This window comes from Anser brachyrhynchus (genome assembly GCF_964034855.1).
Source record: "Anser brachyrhynchus genome assembly, chromosome: 5".
NCBI lineage: Eukaryota > Metazoa > Chordata > Aves > Anseriformes > Anatidae > Anser > Anser brachyrhynchus.
Window position 1 is genome coordinate 42714928 of NC_137699.1, and position 26467 is coordinate 42741394.

Here is a 26467-nt window from a genome sequence, read left to right on the forward strand (position 1 = left end):
CCGCGGTGCCTCGGCTGGGAGCCGGCTGCCAACGCTCAGCGCCGCGGTCCTGCCGGCGCAGTTTGACTTTCCGTCGGTGCCGGGGTTTTCTTATTAGATGAGTTACTGCCAGGAGTCTGTAAGGAGGTGTGCGTAGGAAATTGCAGAAAGTGGATGCGCTTTCTTTTTTTCTTTATTTCTTTCCTTTTTTTTTTTTTTAACCGAAAAAGTCCGATTTTCACCTGAAATCCCCCCTGGAAATGTACTTTCCCATGGCTTTCTATTCGGGTAGCCTGCCCTGGGAAAGAGTGGAGCGAGCTGGAGGGCTGGCGAGCAGGCATCCCGAGCTGGGACCGCTGGCACATACCTGAGCACCTGCTACTGCTCTTTGTATTCCGAACTGGGCTGTGCCTGCCGATGCCGCGTTCAAAACCACTTTAACGTGCTAAGTTTGCCTCGATCCTTTCGGGGAAGTTAGGAAACAAGGCAAAACCTTTTCAGCGTTTGCATCCAGCTCGCTGGAACGATTCATTTCCCCACGCGTTTCTCCTCTCTGATAAATCTCAGCCTGAGCTGAGTCCCCTTTTGTGTGTTTGCATGTTAATAATGCGGGTGTCACCTACACAGGTTCTGTGGTGTCATCGGAGGTGGGAGTGAAGCAATTTTGTCTGTTTCATTGCTTTTGTTTTCAGAGGAACACCTTGTATTTGGTAAAATTTAAACACTTAAAATCCCCACAATTATACTTACCCATCTTCTCTCATTACAGCTGTCGTTTACCTGTCTTCTAGTCTCGTTTGCCCATATTCCATCCATCGTTACACACATTTCTCCTTCCTTTAATCCCCTGCTTCCAGCAGTTTCATTAAAATGAGACTTAGTATTGTTAATACAAATTAATAATCTAACCCATGTGATTTTCCTTTCCCCACTGGTGCTTCACTTGTGGCTGCTCCATTTTGAATTAAAAATAAACAAACAGTTTCTGAAGGGAAATGTATTCTGTATGCCGCTGGGAGTCTTTTAATATTTAGTCAAAAATAGAAAGTGCATTTACCTTCATTACAAAACAACAAAAAACAGCTAAACAAAATGCCACAATCAAAAGCTAGATCATTATCACTTACTGTGTTGTCTGTTAACTTTTTCCTTTTATTTGTCCTACTTTGGGAATTGAGAAAAGGAACTCAAGCAACGTGAAAACAGTAAGAAAGAAGCTGCTTGTGGGATTGCTGTTCACCCCTTCTACTTCACCACGGGCTCTCAGGCAGCTCCCAGTAATGTCAAGGGTGCCTTGCCCATATTCACAACTCTTTGGGTGCAGAGCAGACAGATGAAGGTGGCCCTGGGGGAAGTGCCACCGAGCCCCTACAGCTTTACAGTAGGCATGGAGGGCTGATTTTTGAGAAGAGAAAGTGTCAGAGTGCTGTCAGTTTAGAGAAGTGCTTGGCTTGGTTCGGTGTGCCAGCTAACCTTTTTGTAACATTGCTGAGGCTGGGGAAGGGAGACCAAGAAATATGAATTTAAATATCTTGATCTCTCTCTTTTTTTCTTTTTTTTTTAATTAGATGAGTATAGCGATGATGCAGGGAAATATGGCTAAGTCTGGAAAAAGTTATTGAGAGAAGGAAAAGGTATGAGAAGCCTTAAAAACACAGTATAATTAAAGGTGTGTGTGCAGTGTGTCAGGTGCTGCTTTGATTTACATTTTGGTTTTGCTGAGGTTAGATTTCGGATTGCATTCTTATAGCTGAGGGTAGAGGTTGGTCCAATATATACCTCTTTAGCCATTTCTTCCTCCCACTGTAAGACAATTATATTGTCAACATATCATGTAAATACAGGGATTGTAGTTGTGCCTGGATCGCTAACTAGTTGTGTGAGCATATTATCCTTATGGAACTGATCTACTCATTGTTCTGACTGCTGGGCTTTTTAGCCACTAAAAAGACTTTCATAGTTATTTTCATCATTTAAAAAAAATTGCTTTTAATTATGTGTGCAGCTTTTTTAGCCAAATTAAACCTTAAATTGAGTGAATTTAAAAATATTGCAAATTGCCTCTTCTTGTTTAGTTGCCTGATAGGCTATAGGAAATAACAGGGGGAAGAGAAGTGGATGTGGTCACTCAATACGTGATCCATACAGTTACCTGGAAACTGTATTTCACCTTGCAATTATAGAGAGAGAAGAGAGAACATGAATGAGGCAAAGGAGAGAAGAAGTGCCTCCCTTTACCTTGGAGTTTAAGAACTTAATGTTTGTAACAGACCTCCAACTGAACAAGAAGTATCTGAGCAAAGGAATTCACTGTCCCTGATCGTGCTCTTTAGGTTTTGGATTTGTCTTCCTGAAGCAGTGAAAGTTCCCTTTCCTCTGCCTGCGTGTGTTGAGCTGAATGATTACACCAGGAACCTGAGGAAGTTCTGGTCAGCGGGTTGTGTGGTTTCCCCCAGTGCAGGATCTTGCAGTGAGAGTAAGAAAATGCTTATGCCTAATTCTGACCCTCTGTGCATGTGTCCTACGGCAGCTATGTGTTTGGTTTCTTGTACAGGAATCCACGCTTAAGCGACCACTATGTACCTTTTGGTACTGACCCTTGGGAAAATTATTCCTGGGGTAGGTGCTGCAGCTCCAAGGGAGAACCTTTTGTATGAGTTTGAACTGGCAAACTAACAAAGGCAACGATTTGTACCTGCGGTTTGTCTCTCAGGTGAGGCATATGGCGAGAATACATTAGTTACACTGCGCTGACAACGTCTGTCTGCAGTACGGCGGGAAGGAAACGCGCGTGCAGGCACCAGGAATATGCACCCGGACATATCGAAGATGGGATTATATTCACACAAACGCATGTGTGCATATAGAAATGTCTGTGTGTAGCTATATGCACGTACATATGGTCATGCTGAATATCAGTGCTATGTGTATCTCATATGCAAAGCTGAGGCTGTTTCAAAGGAGAGTGAAACAGGGCAGTTTTACTTTTTTAGCTTAACTTCCATGTCCCAGAGATTTTTTTTCTGCCTTGCTAGATTTGCTACTAGAAATCCTGATAGGACTACAAAACTGCCATCTCTGTTTCTAATTAATATTCTACATGACAGACAGAAACTGACCAAGTAACCATAATGAAGGGAAAATAAAAATCATTGGCAAATAAGGGCATCCTGCCAGATGCTATGTCTCTTACACGGTTTCCTCTGATGTACAAGAAAGACACATGAGTCACTGATCTGATAAAAATGAAAATGATTTTATGAGCAGAAGGAAAAAGTTGAAAGGGATATCTGATATATTTGATAGAGAGACGGAAAGGTATAACACTGGAATTTTAAGTCAATGAAAGACTGAATTCCGGACCTTGCAGAAGAGAATTGACGAGGTTGTTGTCACTGACTCTAATGCACTGACTGAGGAAATGTGACTTAATTTGAGAGGTTACTGGAAATGTCCATATTCTGTGAATGGGAGGAAATCTGAGTCAGAGAAGCTGAATGCAATGGTCTGCTCTGACTATCTCTGAAAATCTGGGATAGGGAGGAGTTGTTAATTGGGGAGAATGGGGAGGGAGCTTTGTGTTTTATTGACAGACTGAATTGAAAAACCTCTGTAAGGGAAATGGCCTAGTTGCGGGGTTCCTGACTAGGTTCCCATCACAGAATGGGGTCTTGGTACACTGAGCGTATTGAGCACAAGGCTGATGAAGAAATTGGTATCTTTACAGTATTTGTATCAACTTTTCCCTCTTCCAATTCTGTTTGTAAAAGTAAAGATGGTCTAATCATTATCAATTATTGAGAAATATGGAAAGATCAATATATTTTTAAAAAAATAGGATTTTTTTCATTGCATTGATTTGAAGTAATCAATAAATATTGCATTTAGCCTGAGAGGGGAAAGACTTTGGAGAGATTGCATCAGAGAAAGTTGCTGTGACAGAGATTTCACATCCCGTTTTCTTCCTCTCCCAGAGAACGTTGCTCTATCCTCAGTGCCCTTTTTGCTGTTATTCCCCAGCCCTGTTTCAGCTCCGTTTCTACTGCTCAGAATTTCACGTCATCTGAAATACCCTGTGTTTTTCAAATGATTTTAGTTCAATAAGAAGTTCTGTTGTGCATTGTATCACTGGGTCTCTGTGTCATTTTTGCCAGGGCTCAAAGGATGCAAGCGTTCTTAGGGCATGGAAGAAGGGAGAAGGTAAAAGGCTTAAAGCCGAGACCACATGAACTTCACAATTTCTGTGGGGAGGGTGGTAGAATTGCTTCAGAGTGGAAAAGTAGAAAAAGATGGTGACAAGCCTTGACCTAAAAGCCAAAATCCTTTCCCCAGCTTCTTCTAATTCCTGCTGCTCAGTTTAGGAGTCGGGAGTCGTAGCAGCCGCTGGTGTTACAAGCCAGTAGCTCCATCACAGCTTGTGGAAACTGGGAAATTCTTCCCAGTAAGACCTATTTTTTATTCCACAGATCTACTGACGTTAACTTTACAGCCAGAACACAACAGAATTTTTAGTTTGTGCACTGTGAGGAAGTAAATTTAGCATCTGTCCAGTACCCAGCAGTGAGGTTCCTAGGTAATGCTGCTATAGAAACTGGGGGAAAAAAAGGCAAGATCAGAGCTTCCACAGAAAACTGTGAATCAGATGGTTGTTTGTGTAGCGAAGGGACTTAACAAAGATATTAGCACTACTCATTCATGGTGACCTTGTTGAAAATAGGAAAATCTTGATTTCTTTCAGTCTTCCGAGTATCGTCTGCTTTTGAGTTGGGAATGTAGTCGTCTCTGCGTGGCATGCATGTGCAAAGTGCTTGGTGCCTGCCATCGGGAACGGAACATAATTTAGTTTTATTTATTACTAATAGTTCTTCAGCTGGTGAGTTTTACTTGTTAGGAATTAAATTGTAGTAACTTACTCTGAGTCTCCGTCCATCCTTTCTATGCTGCTTCTCTCTCAGGCTTTGCCCTGACTCTTCAGAGCAAGATAGATGCCCATGAAATGATCCTTGCCTCTGGAGCACAGTGCACTTTGCTTCTTCCAGGGCTTGCGAGTGTGGCTGCTGGCAGTGACTGTCTGCGAGGCGAAACATGCCTGCTCAAGGTGGAACGCACTGTATATTAATATATTTGTCATGTTTGTAATTGCAAATGTAATTAGCAAACAAGCTCTGGGGGATTGAAGACTTGAAACTTTCACTGCACATCATTTGACCCCATCTTGACCGGACGGGAGCTTGTATGCCACTGTTAACCCTTGCTGCTCTTGCAAAGAAATGCTCCTTTTGGTCTGACTGCTGCTAAGTTTCCCGTTTGGTAGGTGTCTTTTTTTCCTTTTTTTTTTTTTCAGCTTTATACCTGTATTTGCTAATACCTTCTTTTATTGTGATGGAAAGCGCTTCTGTTCCTCCCGCAACACACGCGCTAATACTTTCTCTCCTAGCATTTCTGACACAGTCTGGAAAGCATTCCGCAATGCCCTTTGTGAAGAGCACTGTGTACCAGTAAGTGCTTTTGCATACTGAGCTGTTCAGTGCATTCCTATCACCACAGGCAACGTTACTATTCAGTGCCCCTTGCACTTTGCAGAGACAACTTGCGAAAAGCAGGTGGCAAGCTGTTATCACACAACCTGCGATGGCTCTGTGTCCCTGCTGAGCTGGAATTTTCTTGTGCTCCCTTTCTGAATGGGGGAGGAAAAAATGGATAAAAAATCCTGTTCATTTTGTGGGATCCCAGCAAATCTCCGTATAGTTACCCTTAGGCTGACTTTGTCGTCCTACAAAAAAATATTCCTGCCCCATAAGGATTTAGTGAATAGCACAGAATCCATTCATAAAGTCACAAACTTGTGTGTATATAAAGAAAAGAGGACTTTTTTGCTTTTTCATGCAAATATCAACTCATTTCTTTTATTTTTCTTTTTCAAGGTAAGACTGAAGTTGTAATAAAATGGCAGTGGTAGTACTGTTCTTGTTTTGGAAAGGGTTTTTATTTATTCCTGCCTTTTTGTGTATGTTTGAGGAATACATTAACCATAGAGATGGGTAAAGGTTTTCATACAATTTTTGTCATGGCTGTAAGGACATCTCACAAATATTGCATCCTGTTGAAAGCTGGCAAGGAAAAGGAAGCCTGTTCTGGTTTGTTCTTGGTAGGGTGAGAGACACTGAGAACCCCTTACCTTCAGTCCAGATTTTCCTTTTCCAATCCTCAAAATGTATTTTAAGGGTCCTATATTTTTCTTAAATTAGGAAAGCCTATAATGTAGGAGATGGGAGTGTGTCTGGGACCTCCAGTTTAGAGTATCCTGCGTAACAGGAGACAATTTCTTATCATAGCACCTTTTGTTTTGCATTGATTGTCTATTTTACTGCAGCTGTTTTTACATGAAGATGTCTTGTTGCTCTGTGTGTACTCTTCTGAAAGGCTGCTGGTACATATGGCATATTAAGAAGGATTATTTTCTAATTTTTCCCCTTTTTCTCCTGGCACTTTAAAGTTCCCTTTAGTAATAATGGCCCTCAATCTCCGGTGATGGAGCCGTCACCGTGAACAATGCTGGTGAGTGTATTGTCTCGCTGTCCTTTTACTCAAGAGAAAGGTCAAAAGAACAGCTTTAAAAAATGTTCAATTCTCCTGTTATGATTTTGCATATGGAGGTGGTCATTTTTAGAATGTGCAAACACTTGGGTGAAAATAAGACAGAAATACAATTTTCTGTCAGTTGCCGCTGGTACCTTTTTAAAAAGGTGCTGACGTGAACAATCACAAACCAGGTTTCTCACTGAAATTTACACCATTTTGTATATTAAATTAAACGACGCTACAGAATTATTGTTTAGTGATTTTTATTTTTCTGTAGTCTTCTGTGTAGTTTTTGTTTTTATTCAGTCAATCTGACAACTTTCTCATTCTCGGCCATATTATTTATTTCCTGATTTAAGAAATTATACCATCTAGATGAGATTTTCACAGATTTGGTAATATGGCAAGGGAGAATATATAGGGTGTTACTGATTTCAGGGACTTGATTTAGAATTCTTTCTGGTGCACAGAAGCAGAATTAGCATATGTACTTTTTAATGTATACATTTCCTTTATACTTTGATTTTTATTTTTTAAAGCAGTCTTCAATTTATACAGAAATTTTAAGGAGTTGCAGCGTTTTTATTTTTCTTTATTTCAGAACTATGTATGGCACGCAAATGCCATCTAGTTTTAAACAGTTCAGAAAGTGCTGTAGAGGAATAAGAGGTATTTAATTCTCTGAAACACACAAATTCAGTTCTCCAGCCTTTTTTCAGACTTAAAGGATGTTGCTTCTATGTTTTACCTCTGAGTTTGATTCAGTTACTTTGTAGTTTTTGTGTTTCTGCTGATAGAGTTTTTTTGGGTCGTTTTTGGAGTCTAGGGGAGTAATGGTACAGGGAGATGCTGAGGCCATTCTCTTGTGAAACTGAAAGCCCTGCTGCCTATTGCCTCACACGCTTTAGTAGATGTTTTTTGTTATCAGATTCGTCTGTAGTGCAGAGGTATCTGGATGGATCAGAGCTGTCCGTACACCTAACTGCATTAAGCAGTGACTTCCAAGCGGTTCGGTTCAGCCCGCAATGCAGCCTGCCCAGGGGCAGGGGCAGGGAGGGGGCCACAGGTACAATCCAGCCTCGCTTTCAAAGCCACGGAAATCCCGACCCGGGGACTTGCATTTCAGTGCTTGGGCTTCATGAAGGATGCTAACTTTGCTTCTTGTGGGTTCTTTTTGCTGTAATAGATGGTAGCGAATGTGACCTTCTGAAAATGATGGTTAAGTGCATTGACATGTCTGTATGTATTACTTTACATTGATGATGCCAGATGCGTCTCCCTCAGAATAACTGATGCAAGTTGCGTAGTGGCACCTAGCACGCTGTAAAGGACTAGAATGAGTCAAAGTGTGACAGAAACAGTTTTCTTGCATAGAGATCTGTAAGTGTATGAATGTATGTACAGCAGGATATGTGTGTGCGTACTTATTTTTAAAGGCATGTGCACATACTATAAGTTAACAGAAAATACGTATATGAAATTGATCATTTTTATATATAATGACATGTTCATTCTATGCTGCATTGTGTGTATTATTTCACTCGAACGGTTATCTGTACATACCCATACGCAAGTCTTTCTGCATGTGGTTGTGTATTTCCATGTGAGGATGCATGTATAAATGCATAAAAATTAAGAGTAGGTAAGTCTGTCTTCATCACACGGTTGTGCTGAGTCTTTCTTAAATAAAGTTTGTAAATCTTTCGATAGCCTTGCATGGAAGGTGTTCAATAAAAGTAGAATGCCGTCCAAATATGCCATAAGTAACATTTGTGCTTAAGAAATATTTGGTGTTTTTGTTAGGACTTAGTAGGTAAAATAGTTAGTAGGTATATAGGGTTAGGTGTTACTAAACAACTGCAAATAGCTGTTCTGTTTACAAATCAATGCATATTAGAATCTGTGATTTTTAAAGATAAGCAAATATTTTTTAAAAATAAAATGCCACAGGGGAATCTGAAAAACAATGTGCAAGACACAGATCCCGCTATAACGTTCTCCAGATAAAGCTGGGCTCTTGTGCCGTAACCAAAAAAATCATCGGTTTGGATTTTTGTTTGTTTGTTGATTTTTGAAAATTTATTTAGTTTATTTTTTTGCTATTCTGGTTATTTTGGAAACTTCTTTTTTATTCTCTTTTCTTTTTTCCTTTTTTTTTTTTCTTTTCAATGCCTTCTTGTTTTTGGAAGGCACAGAATGTAGTTTGCTTTCTTTATGGAATCCCTTGCCTAGAAAGTTATTTGAAGATGGAATGTGCTTTGTGTTTTTCAATACCTACGGTGTTTCTGATTGTTCTCTTTTTATTCTTTTAGATGTGGTTTGTTGTTTTTCTTTACTTTAAAAACAGAGCAGGTGCTTTTCTTCTAGCTATTACACTTAGGCGACTGTCATTGCAGAGGGAACTATAAGCCCTAGCTGTGGCCATGATCACAGTATCACTGATAATACGGACTGTAACTGTAGAAATCTCCCCACTTTTGTGTTCTAACAGGGACTTGTTTTTAAAAGTACTAAAAAACTTAATTCTACTGCCATTTTTAATAACGTATTTATGAAACAAACAAAAAAGCTCTTGCAGTGCAGTGATGTGGTATTTATACTTGCTTTAATGCGCTCATTTTCCTTAGAATTTTCACCCCAGGTGTGCAGGGAAAAACAGATGCAGCTTCCCTCCCCCTTGTTGGTTGAAAGAACTAAAAAACACCTGCTTTTGGGTTGTCTGCCTTCTCACAATACCGTTTCTTTGCCTCAGTCTCTGCAAAATGTTATAGATTCAATTCCCCTGTTGGACCAAGAGTTAAAAATTAATTCATGAATAATAAAAACCAATCAGTCTTGTTGAGTTTAAGAAGGATTAGAAGAACGGGTTTTGTACAGAAGCAGTTATATATCTTAGTGCTGATGTTGTTGGACTAATAGATATTGTACTAGGTCCCGTTGGTTATCTGATAAAGGTAGCTGATTTGCAAATAGGATTGTTATCCTGATGACTAACGAGTCTAATATCGCATGGATTAAAAGAGGCTGGGCCTATTATAAGTTCTGGACTCCCTCTTAGGAGATAATTTATTTGATTCAGAAGTGTGCACATTGAAAAGTGACCAGGTAAATACCGTAAAGGAATGTTTTATGATTCCTTGCCTTGGCTGGCATTTTCAAGGAAGGCACCAAACTGCAGTGAGCATCAGCTTGCCCATGCTGGGTAGCTGACCACTGGGCGATGCTGGGCTGGTGCAGACATCAGGCTGCTCTCCTCCCAGAGAATGTAACTGGCAGAAGGCAGGTACAGAAAAGAAAAAATCATTGTCATCATGAGGTAGAGGAAGGATGTGCTCCCAAAATTTTGTGATGCAAAACCTGACCCTGTCCCTGCAGAGATACATCACGTAACACGTGAGAGGGGGAGAAGAAGGTGGGAAGACGTGGCATGCAGGATTCTTGGGAGGTTAGACACTGATACTCAGCCTGCAGGTGACTGGCTGTTAGATTTGGGTAGGAATAAAGGCAGCGTAGCTGGAAATGTCCTTCGTTTGGAAGGACAGTAGTTTTGCTTCCCTCGGTGGGGGACAGGCCGGAGTCTTTGCCCCCACCTGCCCATTGCTCCAGCGCAGGTAGGAGCTGGAGGAGCTCTGCAGCCATCTGCAGGGCTCTGCTGACAGTGCGCCGGGCACCTCGCTCCTGAGGAAGGGGCTGCCTGGGGACCCACCATCACGCCTTTCTTTTCACAGGCTGGCTCTCTGGAAATGTTCAAATTATTTTGCCCTCTAAAAAGTGTATGCGGGTTTCTCCTGGGCATGTTGGCAGTGCTCTCACTGCTGCATTAAGAGAGGGTTTCTATGTTCGTGGAGCTTGTGGAGCCTCCAAGGACACTCTCTGTCATCCATGACCAGTTCTACCCTGCAAACTCCCTTCCTCATTTCGCTGGTACGTATTTGGAAGCTGTCACCACATCCACAGAGGAGCGATTCCACTGGCTGTGGAGATCTCATAGTAAAGAAGCTTGATTAGGAGAGAAACCTTAGTGCTTTCCATCTTAGTTCCTTGTGGTCTTTCAGAAATACATTACCATCTTTCTGAGTGCATCTTTGGTGTGTTTGCACAATGTTTCCTAAATGAAGCAGTCTCTCACTTTTACTTGTTCTTGAGTTGATGCAACCGTTTTCTGGTATCTTAAAATATCTAGTTTGTCACTCTTTCCCTAATAAAGTGACATCTAGAATTTTAGGTACACCTAGGTTAAACATACGTGAAGATGAAGTATCTCCTACCTGGTTCCCTGACTGTGTATCTTTATGTACCTTGTGTAGGTGAGTGGCAGCTGGGAGAATAAGTGGGTCATTGGGATCTGAATCACGGTGCTCTTGCAGCCTGAGTTAAGAATCACGAGTATATTGGCTTGAAATTCATAACCAGTTCATCAAGAGAATCAATTAATTGTGTCTCGCCAGGAGATGCAGGAATTTATGTAGCTAATTTCTCATCTAGTCTTGTCTGCATCACAATATGATGAACACGTAGGCATACTTGTTTTAAATACTCTCTTTATCTTTTCCCTTACCAGTAGCTGCTTTACTGGGATTCTTTTCTTCACAGGGTGAATGAATAGCTGTGAGCAGCAAATAAATACAGATTTTAACAGGGAACAATCCATTCAGTTTGGGATTGACATTATTTTGACCCCTGTCCCCAGTCCTCAGTGTCTCTAGTTTCTTCTGGGAGAATGACATCTCACTGGTCTCACTATAGCTTCGATACTCTCACCAGAGTGCGAGTTAAGATTTGCCACTTTTCGTGATACAGACTACTGAACCACGGAAAAAAAAAAACTTTAATAGCCATAGAGAAAAATCTTTGAGGAGGAAGCCATATTAAAATGACTTCTACCTTGACAGAAAACCTTCTGCCAGTAATAATGTAGTCAGTACTTGCTGCCTTCTAGGAGCAACTACTGTGTTAACAGGTTCTGTTTCACTCGCAGCAATAGGTAATTTATATCAGGTTACTTCATCTTCTGAAAGCAACTAACAACCATGAAATGCTGTCAGTGTTGTTGAAGGAAGAGGCTTGTGTTAAGAATTTATATGGGAATCCAGACAAGCGGAAGCCACAAGATGAAGAGACCATCTACAGACTTTGAGTGTGTTTGGGAACTTGCTTTTTAAAATTGTCTTTTAAGGTGCTTTGGATCTGAATCGGCTGTCATTTATACTTGTATAAATGACAAGTAACTGTCAAAATCAGATGGCATACACCAATGTAAAGCTGGCACAAGATTAGTATTAGGCCATTGAGCTCAACACAACATTAGAGGAAGATATCCCTTGAACTGCTATAAGAGATCATATTGAAGGGGGGGGGAAAAGACTAAAGTTTTGAATGGAAGGCCAGGAACTACTCATTTTCCTTGTCTAAAACTCTGCCAGGTGTTGCTGGTGCCTCAGATCACCAGCTGCTTCGTTCAGAGTTCAGGATTCTTGCTTCCAGTGCATGAAATGATTCTTTCAGCCCTTTGGGAATAATTTGGAGTATGTTGGGGAAGGCTCTATAGTGATAATTGGGGAGCAGTTTGATGCATGGCTAAAATGCACAGAGGACAAAATGCCAAATGAGGTGTGAGAGGAGGTGAAGCGTGAACTCGCTGAAGTTGCAAAGAATATTATTGGGCTAAAAACACAGCAGAGGAGAGTAAAGCAGGACTCCAAGGAAGCATTCCAACATGTGGGGGATTCCGAAGAGCTCCAGATGAGAATGTCCTTTGCCACATTCATGGAGATGAAACCTGTGGAAGAAGAAGGCCTGTGCGAAGGAGAAAGACTGGAACATGACAGCTGGGAAGAAGAGACCTGATTCTTGTTTTCAAGTTTCTTTTAAGGTATATATATAAATGCCATCAAACTGAACAGCAATTACATCTTTAGAATAGGTAGGATCAAGAAAAAAAAAACAAGGCAAATGTAACAAACCGTTCCTTAAGCAAAACATTACCGATATTCCCCTGTGGGTAGGAAATCTAAGTTAAATGCCATCTGATTCTGTAGTGTTGCGAAGCTTGATGCTGCTGGGAAATGTGAAAAGCAATCCCAGGCTATGTTCCACTGCTCTAGACAGGAGATCCGAAGGAGAGTTGATGATGCAGAATGATCTTGAGCATTTTGGAGTATATACAGGATCCTTCCACTGGACAGTGTTAGATCTTTGTTTGGCTGGAGATGGTGAGCAGGAGGAAAGGTGAACAAGGGCAGAACCTGGGTGATGGAGCTTGAGATCACGTTGTGAGGGAGCAACGGTGACTGAAAAGCTCAGAGCAGCAGTCCAGTCACTGTGGCTGTGTCTTGCCTTGTCTAAGGTTTCTGTCTGCAGCATAATAGGAAAAATCTATTTCCCACAACTTTTCTCATATAAATTACTGAACACACACTGGTAGTGCATGACCATTTCTTCCTGCAGAAAGTTGGAATTTGAGTACAACAGCTTTAAGGGAAGGAGAGATCACAGGAGGAGGAAGGAAGATTTTGATAGCACATTTATAGGTTTCAACTGCTAAAATTGAATGAAGATTTGCCTAAAAATTTCTCTTTGTGAGAAATTGTTTCTCTCCTGGCTTTTTAATTCAACATGCACTGTGTGGCCACTTGGCTGGCAAGGGGCTTTCTTTCTAATTTACAGACTCATTTGATCTGTCTCTCTGCTACAAGGAGAGTGTGTTGGCGAGGTGAGGTGTTGGAAAGTGGTGAGGTGAGGAAGAAACATGTATGTAAAGCCTGCCCATGCAAGCACGCAGGTCCCTTCCTCCTGACAGCCCTCTGTCACTGGCTGAATGGAATCTGCCTCCTGCACCCATGGTGGGGAATCTGAGAGTCGGGTGGTACGGGGAGCAAATTGCAGTGGGGGGAGATAAGGCATTAGGGCAGCAGCCTCTTTCAGAGGGCAAAGGAGCTTTGAAATGGAGCTTTTGACTTTGGAAAGAGCTGCTGTGTGTAATGTCGTGGGGCCCAAGGAAAGTGAACAGCTCCCATGGGATGAGGAGATTTATTACAGTGTGTTTAGCATCCCTGCAACTAGAGAAGGAAGATGCACATCAGCTGCTGGTAGGAGGCCTGTGCTGCACTTCTGCTCCAAGGGAGCGGGGAAGACAGGAGCAGTGCATCATTGTGGGGTGGGATGGGGCTGGAGTCCTGTGCAGCAGTTGGGGGGAATTAGAACAACCCTGGTGTAGCACGGAAGAAGGAAAGGCTCAGCTGCCTCTTTTGTTGCAATAGAAATACTATGGAATAACCCCAGCAGAAAAAGCTCACGTTCAGTGTGCTGGAAAAGGGGGGAACTGGGGACTACAACCAATTTTTAAAGACTTTTCTGGCCCATTCTATAAACTGTTGCTGGTTTCAAGTCTCAGTGCTGTGTTGCAGAATCACCATGTGCTGCTTGTTGGCTCTTGGCAGCGTGGTGCGGGAGATGGTTTCACTTTTCTCCTAACTTTTATTTTTATCTGAAGTCCTTTCTGCTGAGTGGGAAGGAGGGAGCAGAGAGCAGCACATGGCAGCACCTCTTCTGCTTGAAAAGTTCATGGGCCTAGGGCATTGCTCAGTAGTTCCCATCCTCCTTACGTTTGTGCAGTGCTTGCTCTAGCAGGTGTGGGGAAGGAAAAGCAGGTTCTGTGTTTTGCCTGTGTTTGTGGAGTACTGTGCATTGATATTTCATATAAATACTTTATATGCCACTGAACATACGGAGAGTTACATGGTGCCTACCTGCTGCTACTTGGTCTAAATGGATTTGCCTCTGCACCTATATGACTTACGCTTGTATGTGCATCTTGTGCACACCTCTTGTGTCTGTCTGTACTAAAGCAAGCACGGTTACCTCCTGCACAGCTCCAGCTTGGTTTTCAGGAGGTGCTTCCTGCTGAACTGAGACTCGGAGCGTCTCCTTGGCCTGAGAAGGGTGCTGTTAGGACTCCTGAGGTAAATGTAGTATTTGAAACAGCCTGACAGGAGTGTTAACTGATGGCAGGGGCTGGATGAACGTATTTAGTCCCTGAGAGAATTCCTGGCTCTGGGAGATGTAGATTTGGGATTGGGGTTACGGAGCCAGCATTTATTTCAAGTGTCATCAAGACTGAAAGGTGCTTTGTGGAGGTGAGTTGAACATCATTTGCTGTGAAGAGTTAATGGACAGGAAGCAAAATAGGGCTAGGTAAAAGAGTTTAGCATCTGGGAAAATAGTTTTGGAAAGGGTAATCTGTGGTGTTGCCTAGGCAAGGTTGTAGCTTATCCCCTCTTTATTTAGGGATTTAAAGGTGCAAAGTGAAAGATCTTCACAGGAAATAGGAGGCGGAAGGTGAGCCATGTTTCCACGCAGTAATGCTGTACCTCTGTCAGACATGTCCTTTTCCTGATGCGCGTTCTGACGCTTGGTTGTCACTGGGAAGGGCAAGGACACAGGTTTTGCCTCCAGCAGCCCAGCTGCCGGGCTGGAGTAAATATCGTTCTGTGGCCAAAGGGGCCTGTTAGCCTCCAGGAGACACCAACCAGCAGCACTCAGAAAAATTAACAGCAGCAAAAGTACATTATACAATTCATCAATCTTTTGTTTTCAGCACTGAAGCAATGCTACTTGGGGCGCGTGGGTTATGGCGGGGTCAGCACTTTAATTAGGAGATCCCTGGTCCCCCACCCTCAGCCCAGCACCGTCCCCAGGGGTGCTGCAGCATTGCTTCCAGCAGTGGGTGCAGGCAGCAGCCTGGCATGGGTAAGCGAGGCCCAGAGCGGCCGTTCACTTCCAGGCAGTGTGAAAAATCAGAGGCGGTTAGGTACGAGTAAAAATATTATAAGTTTGCTCAGTGTCAGCACAGGCCAGTTCTGATTTTAAAAATGAAATATGGCAGCTAATTAATCTAGATCACAGCTTAATCGCCTGTGGTGGGTTTTAAAAAAAACATTTTTGTGTGAATTTAGCACTCATGAAAGTGAGAGGCTGATATTACTGCACAGACCAAAGCACAGTACGGCTAAGCTGCCTCCGACCGGCTCTGCTCAGGCTCCTCCATGGTGGCCAGCGGTAGCCGCTGCTGCTACCTCCAGATCCGTCCCTCCATCCCCTCCTCTGTAGCAGCATCCACAAGCCATGTACCACCCAGCACCTCTACGTCTTCTTTCAAGGGCAATGTTGGAGTCTCGGAGATGCAGACCAGCAGCTTTGCAGGTTCCCTTGGGGATGATACGGGGAATGCCTCTTCCTAGGACAGGGTCACGGTGTGCTGTCTGCTGCTAGAGGTGTGGAGATGCTGCGCTGCCCTGGAGTGCCTGGTGTGAACAGGGAAAGGCAAGGGAGCAGCAGAGAGGGCACCAAGGCAGCGATGGGAAAGCCAAGAAAACAAGGATTTTGTTAGTTTTGTTCTTTCCACCAGATCCGCACTAGGCTGGGACTGGGGGAAAGAAAAACAATCCACCCAATTTAATAGGCTGTGAGTGCATTTACATTTTGTGAAGGTTTTGAAAAGGCAGCACGAGTCCTTCATTGCACGTTTCCCCCATCGTTAGTGAGTTGCTTTCTGCCAGTGTTCTCAATAGATGCAGGTCTTGCAGAGGGACGTGTCGCAGGCACTGGCTGCGAGGTGATGTCAACCAGTCGGTTGGCCGAAGTGAGGGATGGCGTGGAGGAAGGCAGGTGCGTGTTTGAGAGACACACAGAACAGATGGACCAAGCTGAGGGTACGTGATGGATCACAGAAAGGGCCAGGACTACGTGAGAAGAGACTGTCTATTAAATTTTGTGGAATGGCTTTAAAATAATCCATCAGCAAAGCGACAGCTTTCTTCTTTGTTCAGTCAGCCTTTTTAGTAGGAGTCTCTTCAGTTAGGAGTAAACCATTTGCTTTCTTCTTCCTCTTTTATTTGTGCATATGCTAAACTGTGGTCCTGATTGTTATTGCAGGTTAGCAAAGTTGAGCAGAAGGTAAGCGAGTAAATGTGGAGGGCAGGGCTAAAGCTGGTGTTGCTAATGAAAGTTTGTCGCTCCAAGAGCCAGCACCTCAGCCTGGCACCCATCGTGGCATTGCGGTACTGCTTGTTTGGTGGATACTAATATTCTGATAAAATTTCAGCTCAGAAATTTACATTAGTTCCTTATTTTCTGTTATAGTTTCAATAGGACAGGCAATTCTTTTTCCAATTCTTGAACTTGGGCTGTGTGCTGCAGAAGAGCTGCCGCGTTAGGCATCAGAGACAGATGAGCGAAACAATCCCTTAATGCACATATGGTTTTGAGTAGCAGTTTGAAGTCCTTGTGGTTGAAAGGTGCTACGTATCGCTTCTTATTCACTGTAAATCATCATTTTTTAATATATTTTTTACAGTGACCTGAGTGGATAAAAAAGGAACTCTTCCATTTTGTGAGGTAATAACTGTATCATAGGTGAAATAAAATACAAAGCCAAAAGCTTTAAACAAAGATGGGTTGTTAATATTAATAAAAAATGATAGCGCTGTTTTATATCTGTAACCTTCAGCGATTATCCTGACCTATGTAGGAGCAAATAGTTGGTGCTTAATTTGAATAAAAACATTATTTCTTTTTCTGTCATGTAGATGAATTGAGAAGATGGAGCAGTTATGTTTACCGAGGGCATGGGGATAGTGAGGCCAGAGGGCAATAGAGATCTGAAGAATACGGTTCCCATTCAGTCAGCGTTACGACCAGCAAAGAAAGTCCTGTCTCAGCATAGCAGCTGGGGAGCAAGCACATGATTTTCAACCTGAAAACACAGTATTAATGGGTTGTATTTTGTTGTGCAATATTTGATCCATGAGGGCCCTGTAGCCAGGAGCCTGTAAAGCAATTTGAAAAATGTAAGGTACATGTAACAAGGTAAGAACTCAGAGAAGAGACAAAGAATTCACAGCAATATAGGATGGGTTGTCCTTTAAAAAAAAAAAAAAAAGGAGGAGGGGGAGTTGCACACATCAAAAGGCACTTTGGAATGATTTGAGATACGTACACGTCTGCTAGGTCAGAAACAAGGAGATTCTGGTTTGTCCTCTTCAATTTACCTTTGCTGTTATGCAGCATGTATCCCCACAGCGTCTCCAATCTAGCTGTTTAGTCTGAGGAAGAATAACACATACATGAGTTTTAGGAATACCTGTGATTTGTTCTTGCAGAACAGGGCTTTTAGAACCCTGTGGGCACACAATTAACTGTTTCATTTTAATTCAGCCCTGTGGGAAGGGGTCAGGGTCTCTCACTCTGTCTCTTTGAAATTGCTTTGTAAAGAAGATGGTTAGTTAGCATCGACTGAGCATCTGCCGTCGAGGCACATTGAATAATCACCCGATCCCATTCTGGATTAGAAGAGAGAGAAATCAGACAGAGCTAAGCACCAATGATTAGTTAGTTTTACTGCAGCCTGGGGAATGTATATGGACTAGGCTCTCACAGTTTTAATTTCCGTGATTCTCTGTGAGCTTGTCAAGACAAGGCAACCAGCAATTTTGGAGGGAAAAGAGTGGAGCTGGTATCTCCTTTTTTTTTTTTTTTCTTTTTGTTGAAATTCTTGTTTTCCTTCATTTGCGATTTTGGGTCACAGAAAGAAGAGAGCATCCCTGAAGATGGCAGCACAGACTCCCCAAACCTAGCTGCGGTGCTCACTGAGAGCAGAGTTGATGCTTTCTGACCTGACAGAGGGATCCTTTCCCTGTTTCCTTCCTTCTGCAGACACTCATGTGGATGTTTCTGCTGTCCAGGGCTACGTTTTGCTATCTGGTTTGTGTTCCCAATGAGGGGGGATTATCTCTGGGACATTTTATTTTTTTCTTAAGGAACTGGTAGAATTTTAACTTGAGGAAATTGACTTTTTGTAGCTGTGCTTAACCATAACGGTTGTCCTCGCATAGTTGTCATTTCTGAGTGAAAATGATCTTTTTCTTAAAATACATGAAACAAAATCTAAGCAAACATATAAAGGAAGAAATATCCTGAAATGTTGAGATGCACTTGTAGCATGAGTTTTGGAGCAAATCTATAAAGATTATGAAGATGTGAAGGGCTGTTATTGTTGCTGGGTTTTGTTAAAAAGCAATTGAATTTTCTGTGGTATTCTGTCCCTACTGATAAATTAAATGTATCCGTTGCTCTTGGAAGCATGCAAAATAACTCCTCTGATTCTGTCATTCTCCTAATTTCTGTTCTTAAAGAGGCTGAGTGGTCTAAAGCTGGGATCAGGATCAAAGCCCAGTTCCCAGCTCTTCTATAACCTCCCTAGGTGAAATGAGCAAAGACTTCAAGTCTCTGATTCTCTCCCCTGTCTGTAAATTGTGGATCGACGCATCTCCTTTCTTTTAGTCTGCCTCTGAAATCCAAGTTCTTATGGGCAAATGCTTTAATACGCAGTACACCGCCTAACACTTTGGGTGAAATGCTTTTGCAATGAGAAGAATGCATTTAATAATAAAGCCTGCCATGTCCCAGTCACAATCACACAAATTAGATTGTTCTTCATTTTTGCTTTAGTGGAGAGGAGTTCCTGAAGATGGGTGCCACATGTCCTAAGTCCTTCAGCTTGAATTTCTACAGTCAAGATGAAAGCTTATGTGCAGTGCAAATGCATCTGTTCTACCTTGATACAGGTCACGGAAAGATGAGAGTGTCCTTGTTCATTTGGGGCTGAATGGCAAAGAAGTCTTTGCTTCTTTTCCAAGCAGGTTCCTGTATTTGTATATGTAAACATATGCTGCACGTGGCAGTCCTGATTTTCACACTCAGATATGGAGATGAGCACATTTTGTAGTTCTGGAAAATATCCTCCTTTGAGAGCAGCTCTCAGTGTATTGCACTGCGTGTGTAAGCACTAATTTCAGAGCCCTTTTTGCCCTGGCAGCATCTATATCATACTGTCTGTGCCCTGCCTCTATTCGTACTCTGTGCCAAAGACATAAAGGACAAAGTGTTCTTCTTGCTTCTCCTGCTTACCTGTTGACTGTCTCCTTTTAAGGCAGATCCGCTGCAAGCTGATCTGGATTGTCTTTGATTTACAGTTACCAGAACCTATTTTCTGTTTTTCTTTTCTGCTGCCTTTCGGAGTCTTCAGAGAGTTATTTTCTTCTCACCCCATCTCCCATTGTTCCTATCTTTCTGGGTTGGCTCTGTCTCTTTAGTGAAATCCAGGGCTTCCCAGGACTGCATCGCGTGCCTTTTTTAGCTGCTTGAAGGTTCATTTCTCCACTCGACTCAGCCAGGCCTCCCCCTGATCTGCAGGGTTGCTTTGCCTCAGATTGGCTGAGCTGTAGCTTTTGAATTCTACCGATGTGAATGCTATGTGCCTCTGCTATTCTTGGGAGCCTTGTAACTTGAAGAAGGGCAATATGGTGAGCTAATTACTTCCCAGGTCAGTAAGTAGGGCAAAACTGTGATTCAGGTTAATCTCCTGGGCAGTTCTGCATTATCATCCTTTGGCGTTCAGATACGGGAACCGAGTCGCCAAAGGCTGTGTAAGAGGAAGGTTCTGATATGGAAACTTGCCTTGGCACCACTGCCAGAGAAGAAGGCCTGTGGATGGCTGATGTTGGAACTCTCTGTCCTTGGAGTTGTCAAATAGTTTGTGTTCACCATCTATTCGTCTAACGTACTCTGTAACCGCATGGCTCTGTTGTGATCCAAGCAAAGCTCAGTTGCTGCAACTGTAATTTGACTTCCTTGTTTCCTCCTTCACCACTGAATAACTGTGGTTTCAACAGTAGCGTTGTATCTTCACCTGTCTGGAAACTGCCACCACCAGCAGCCCTTACCTTTGTTGTGACAGGGCATGGAGCTAAGTCCTGGATGTGTCCTGGAGGCATTTTTCTTACACTGGAGCAGCGCAGATGCTTCTGGGGTTGTGTGGTTTCTTGAAGCTTGAGCCAGGACTGTGTTTGAAAGATGTACACGGTATTTGAAAAATGTAAGTTTATAAAAAAAAAAAAGGAGGAAGGGGTGTGAAAACAATGATCCCATAAACAGTGCAAGCAAAATCAAGCTTTATTAAAAGCAGAAGAGCAGCAAAAATGGAGGAAGGAGGAAGCTTTTAGTGTTGCAGTACTTGACGAGAGGCCTATTTTTTTGAAGTGATGTGGAGGCTATGGTTTTGTTTTTTAATGCAAATTTCTTGCCTTCAGCAATGCAGAAGAAAATTTGATATCATGGTGTGAGAGCATGAAGCCACCTAGACAACCAAGACAGACACCAATATATTTTAGTACATGAATTTACTGATTTTAAAAGCATTCTTAGAATTTTTCAAGATTGAAATTTAGGTTCTAGAATTTAGAGTGCTTGAATTTGGTGGCACATCTGTGGCAGGTTTGGAACTAAAGCAGTGGGATCAACTGAGCACTGCAGGGCAAATCTCGAAAGAGATGGTTAAAGTCTTATGCAAATATGGGTCAGGTTTGTACTCTGTGGGTTTTATTAGCAGGATGGCTTGGCGTGGGAGACGAAGGTTATCTGTCACCTCCTCACGTAATATGAGACTTGCAACCCTCCCTCCCCACCACCACTGCTTCCCAAAGCTCAGTAGCTAGAGAGGACGCAAGGGACTCCAAGTGTCAGCCCTCGGGGTGCAGCAGTTGTCAGCCACCCCTGGGAGTACTGATGTGCCTGTCGTACTCCAGCTAAGGAGCATAAAACAGCAAGCACAAAAGCCTTAAGATCTATCTCAGATCTGCTTCTTCCTAAGCCACAGGGCAGTTCGCTGCCTTGGTATCATCTGTGAGGTAACCCTTATGTTTTCCCATCTGAGGAATTTTCTCCTTTCTCCCAGATGCGTGCTGCTGCTGCCTGGGTGCGTTCCTGGAAGAACTCTGCCTGTGACACAGCAGATCAATGGGCGCAGACCCAAGTCCCCTCTCCTCCCAGGGATCAATATGATGTCGGAGTACGATGCTGGGGCTGGCATTGCCTACTCCTTTCAGGTCTGGCATTGATTAGCAGCAGCCTGTAAATAGAAGTGGAGCAGTGATGCTCCGCAACCTCGATAACCCATCCTCAGGAGACTGCCAGAGCCAAGGGGCTCCTTGCTGCCACCGCATCCAATAGTGCCATTTCATTAGGCTGTAAAGGTTAATTGCATTGAAAACTGGCATCATCCTCAGCACACGACCATTGTAAAACTCCAGAGTGGTGTGAGGCCTGAAGCCGTCTCAGGGAAAGCGGAGCCCATCTGAGCTCTGAGAAGCTTTGCTGGGCAAGGCTTCTGTGTAGGTCTCTCAGACCCTGTGTCTGCCACAGCCCTCCTGCTGAGGTCCCTGACTTTGCTTTTCCTTTTTCAGCTGTGCTGGTAGGGGGCACGTTTCTCAGCCAAGAGGAGGCTGGTCAAAAAGGCACTTTCTAGTTATGCACGGCCTTTGGATCTCATCCTGCACGCACACGAGCAGTTAATATGGAGGAGCAGCACATACAAACCACAGCTTTTCCTCAGAGCCCAACAGGTAAAGAAGGAGCGCATAACAGCCTGGGAATTGTGGTCTCTGTGTGCTACAGCTTTGAGCTGAGAAGGCACTTAAAATCTTCTCTCTTCTGTGCTAACAGTGTGCAGAGCTCAAGCTCTTGGAAGATTGCTGCCTCAGCCCCTTAAAAAGTATAGCTGGGGTTTTCTCTGCTGCAGGAGGCCAAGGGTGTTCTTCTAAACTCTAGAAACTGTCACCTGTCCAAAAACCACGGGGAAGGCTTGCTTTTCTCAAGGTTGGCCCTTTAAAAGTTCAGGTGATCAATTCCAGTGTGTTGTTAGACCAGTGTGTGTGTGTTAGCTAGTCACTGGTCAGAGAATGGTATTTTGTGTTTGACTTATTTTTGTCAAAATTTTGAGGGGGACTTTTACTGTGTATGCAGAATGTCACAGTTCAATTTGCCGACTAGAGTTTCAGAAATGAAGAAAATTTTGAGCATATGAGAATTTTTGAGGATCTAAGACGTATACTTTCTCATGGGTAAAGAGGACTTTCTGTCTTTAAGGGATTGTTGTTAAGACAGATTTTCTGTTACCTTAGCACGTCCTCTCATCCTTTTCTTAGAAGTGGCATCTTAGAAAGTGAACAGCTGTAAAGACTGATGTTGGGTTCTGAGATTTGGCTTTGTACTGTGTGGAATGTTTTGAGGTGCTTTTACTGTAAGAAAATATTAAAACAGAGCAGAAGATTGCTTCCTAATCTGACACACAAAACTTTGCAAAACCAGAGTCTTCAGTTTGCTTTTTTTTCTGGCTGTTAGTGATTGAGCAACAACTGGGCTATTAAATCACCAATTTTAGCTTCTTTAATAAACTCTCTCATCTGCCTCCCATTCAAAGTCACTGTGGGCAATTTTTACCTAACTTTTTTTTTTTCTCATGTCTTGTTGCTCTTCCTTTTCTGGGCTCCATATTTGAAGCTAGTGTTGGCTTCAGAGGGTGAAACGTGCTGCCACAGACAAGACCTTCCACCACTAAACAGAGAGACGTGAAGACAGCAGGGTGTTAGGATGCTGGGTGTGCACAGCTCCGGCTCTAAAGGGATCCCCTTGCCATGCATTGAGTCACATCTCTGCCAGGTTGTGGCTGCCGTGGCATCCCAGTTATATGCTCCAAGCAGCGCAGCCGTGCCTAGCATCTTGCACATGACTGCAGAGCAACTTTGTTGGAGTAGGAGCTCCCCATAAAACCTGGGCAGCTGATCACCCACCTTGCCCTCTTCTTGTAGGTTCATGGAACAGGCCCGAAAGGATCCTCACGTTTTCATTATGTCTAATTGCTAGTACATGCCAGGGCTCTGTAGCTCCCCCGTCTCCCCTGCCCTCTGTGCAGGGACTTTCTGCTGCAGCTTAACAGAAAGTGAGTGAAAGAACGGACTTAAAGGTTTGAAGGAGGAAGACGAGGGTAGGATGGGAGGAAACATCTCAGGCTCAGGAGAGCTGTTTCGTGTTTTGAGGTGCTTTTCCAATGTGCTCTGGGTTCTCTGTAGGAAGGGCACAGTGAAGAGCTTTCTCTTTAATACAGTGTGCATTTTATCTCCGCAGACTTCTTGCAGACTTAGTTTAAAGATCTTAGCTCAATACCATTAGTGTATCTCTGCTGAAGGCCCTTTATAAAATTGATTAGAAAGTGGGCTTTTGCATGTGTGTGTGTGGGCTCTAATCTGATTTGATTCCGAGATGGTATCTTTAATTCAGTGCATCGCGGCAACTAACTCACGAACTTCACCGAGAGTCAGGGCCCCTAATTTGGTTTGAGAATACATTAGCAAAACGAGCTCAGAAGGCCCCTTTTCGGGGAGAGAGGGCGGGAGGTGTCTTGGGGGTGGGGGGGCCTGAGGGAGGGTAGGAAGAATTGACTTGACAGACAGGAGTCGTGGATTTAAACAAGATCCTGGGCATGATATTCCTGCAGTGGTTCCCAGGAAGAAAAGGAGAGAGTAAGATTGATTGATTGCTGGCCTTGCACAAAGCATGGAGAATGATGTGAACCTCAACGCAGGTTTAACCCTTTCTTCTCACACCAATATTAAAGAGCCCAAGGTGCTGTTCATCGCTGTTTTTTATCCTCTTCCCATTTCTACGTGCTGCTCTGTGGACTGGTGCCTAAAGCAGACACTAATGATGCAGAAGTAATGGTATGCTTTTGCTCTGGTAGATGATCCACACTCTCTGAACTTTTCCAGACTGATCCAACTCAAAGAAGAACATTAAATCACATCTCCCCTTCTTTCCTCCTTGCTTCCTGAAACAAAAAAGTGTTAGAAATAAATACACCGGTGCAGCGGTGCTTGCAGTGGGACAGTGAAAGCAACGTATTGCTGCAAGTGATGAGGAAAAGCCTGCCCTGGGGATCATTAGACTTAGCAGAGTAGATGCATATATCTACTGTTGGCTACCCTTCACTCCTCAGATCCCTTGTTCTGTAAGATAACGTGTTGGGAATTGTGTAGCATTCTGCATCATCCAACAGCTACGAGGAAAGAGAAACTCTCCAGATTCTGCCCAGCCCCCTTTAAATAAAGGGTTTTTTTGATTTAAGAAATTGTTAAATTTAATGAGGGAGTAACTCAGACTGTTGGGTGCTGTAGAAGATGGGAGTAAATATTTAATTTGAAAATGTAATTAGCAAGCTGTTAAACACAAAATGTTTGCTGTGGTAATTCTGTTTTATGGCTGAGGTCTTGCACATATGGATGTCAGAAAACTCCAAGTTCTGTCTCCTTCAGTAGCAGCAGTGTATTCCCCTTGCAGCTGGGTAGTATGTCTCCTTGATAGAAGCGTGGAACTCTATGGCTTGCTGCCTAGATTTTGTAAAGTGGTCCAATTCCATCTACTGCAAGGGAGCTTCACTGGTTCATACCCAGTCTGGCCATTAATACCATATCTGAGATAAATTTTCAAGTATGCAAAGTACTTACAAGATACATGTGTAATTGCATGGACACGGACACAAATGACTAATGTAGTTCCATCTCTGAGTTTGTGAATGAGGTTCACTGAGCCATTGTTTTTGCAGTAGAAGTGCGTATTTTGTAGTTGCAATTCGGTATTTGTTTGAGAATATGACTCTCTCTGTGCAATGCCATGTTATGGTTGTTTTAGACAAACATCAGCTATCCTGACTTTGAGCATATTGCAAAATGTTTGGTACAGTGTTCCTTTCTGATGTGTATTAGACCATGTTGCACGTATACAATATAATGCTATGTTTCCATTCCATTACTTGAGTACAAAATCAACCAAGACCACAGCTGCATAGAGGTCATAACATATTCAGAGAAGATCTGAGCCCCTTCCTTCTTTCAAGCGATGCATGTGGAAGGGGGACCTGACTGCTTTCAGGAGTGAGAAATCACAAAAACAGATACCTCAGAATTGGAAAGCTTTGGCAGTAGGTCTTACTACTGTCATTTGAATTTACAGCTGGCTATACGATGATTCAAATGTCTAGGCTCAGCTGCCTTCCAATAATATTTTTGTTAGCCTTCCTGCGGTGCAGATAGTATCCCCATGTGCTCCATTGAGGTTCCTTTTTGCACCTTTTCTGATGAACTGCTAAGGTCAGCAATTTTATTTCAGTAGCTTGATCTCATGAACTTTATTTCTATACCAGCTTCTCAATCCAGACAACACTGCAGTGCAGAGAAATAATCCAATTTCACTTGATTATTAATAATTACTTTCAGCTGCTATTTTTTCAGTTGATTGATTAGAATAAACAGTGCTCTGATGGGATACACCAGAATCCATAACCTCCCTTCTCTCTCTACTGCTGCTCCAGCCCTGACTTCTCCAGGTGCAATATGAAGTTGGGGGTTGTAATTCAGAGCGTCTTTTTAAAATATGCCTTCTTGCTAGACAGCAAGATGTTATTTTTTTAACTAGCTTTTACCAAAATTAATTGATCTGGATTGGTGGAAGTCCACAAGGCTTGAATGATGTCTCTGGTTTGCAAGCCAGTGCTTTTGTGAAACAGATCAGTTTTGCACTGTTCAGGGCTGAAGCTGGACAAAACAACTTCATTCTGTGTTTCAGTGTTCCAAACTGACTAATGAGTATAGGTTTGCAGGAAGCATGCTTCAAATTTACAACCTTGCCCTATGTCCAACTGGTTGTGTATCTCTCCAGCAGGGTTTCAGGCCATGAGTCACCTTGGAGGTGACTCATGTTGTAGGGAGGGATCTCATCTTGTAGTCGATGAGGTTTTAGCTGTACCAAATTTAATGGTTTCCCTTTTAATTTTTGGACGGAACATATCAAAAAGATCTCTCTCAATAACTCGTGGTCTAAAACTCTATCCAGCAGTTCTGCAGGGACAGAGGAACTTTAAAGCGTTTGCAGATTTGTCAGGAACTTAAACACCTCAGCTAAATTACGCACAAAAAAATAGGAAAACGAACATTGATGTTCATGTTTGCACTGCCTTTGT

General features: G+C 42.9%; 1 protein-coding gene across 8 annotated transcripts in view; it reads left to right on the top strand.

Annotated features, from left to right (window-relative positions):
- ESRRB (estrogen related receptor beta) overlaps nucleotides 1-26467 on the top strand; it is a 157042-nt gene that overhangs the window by 73174 nt on the left and 57401 nt on the right. The gene's annotated exons all lie outside the window — the stretch shown is intronic.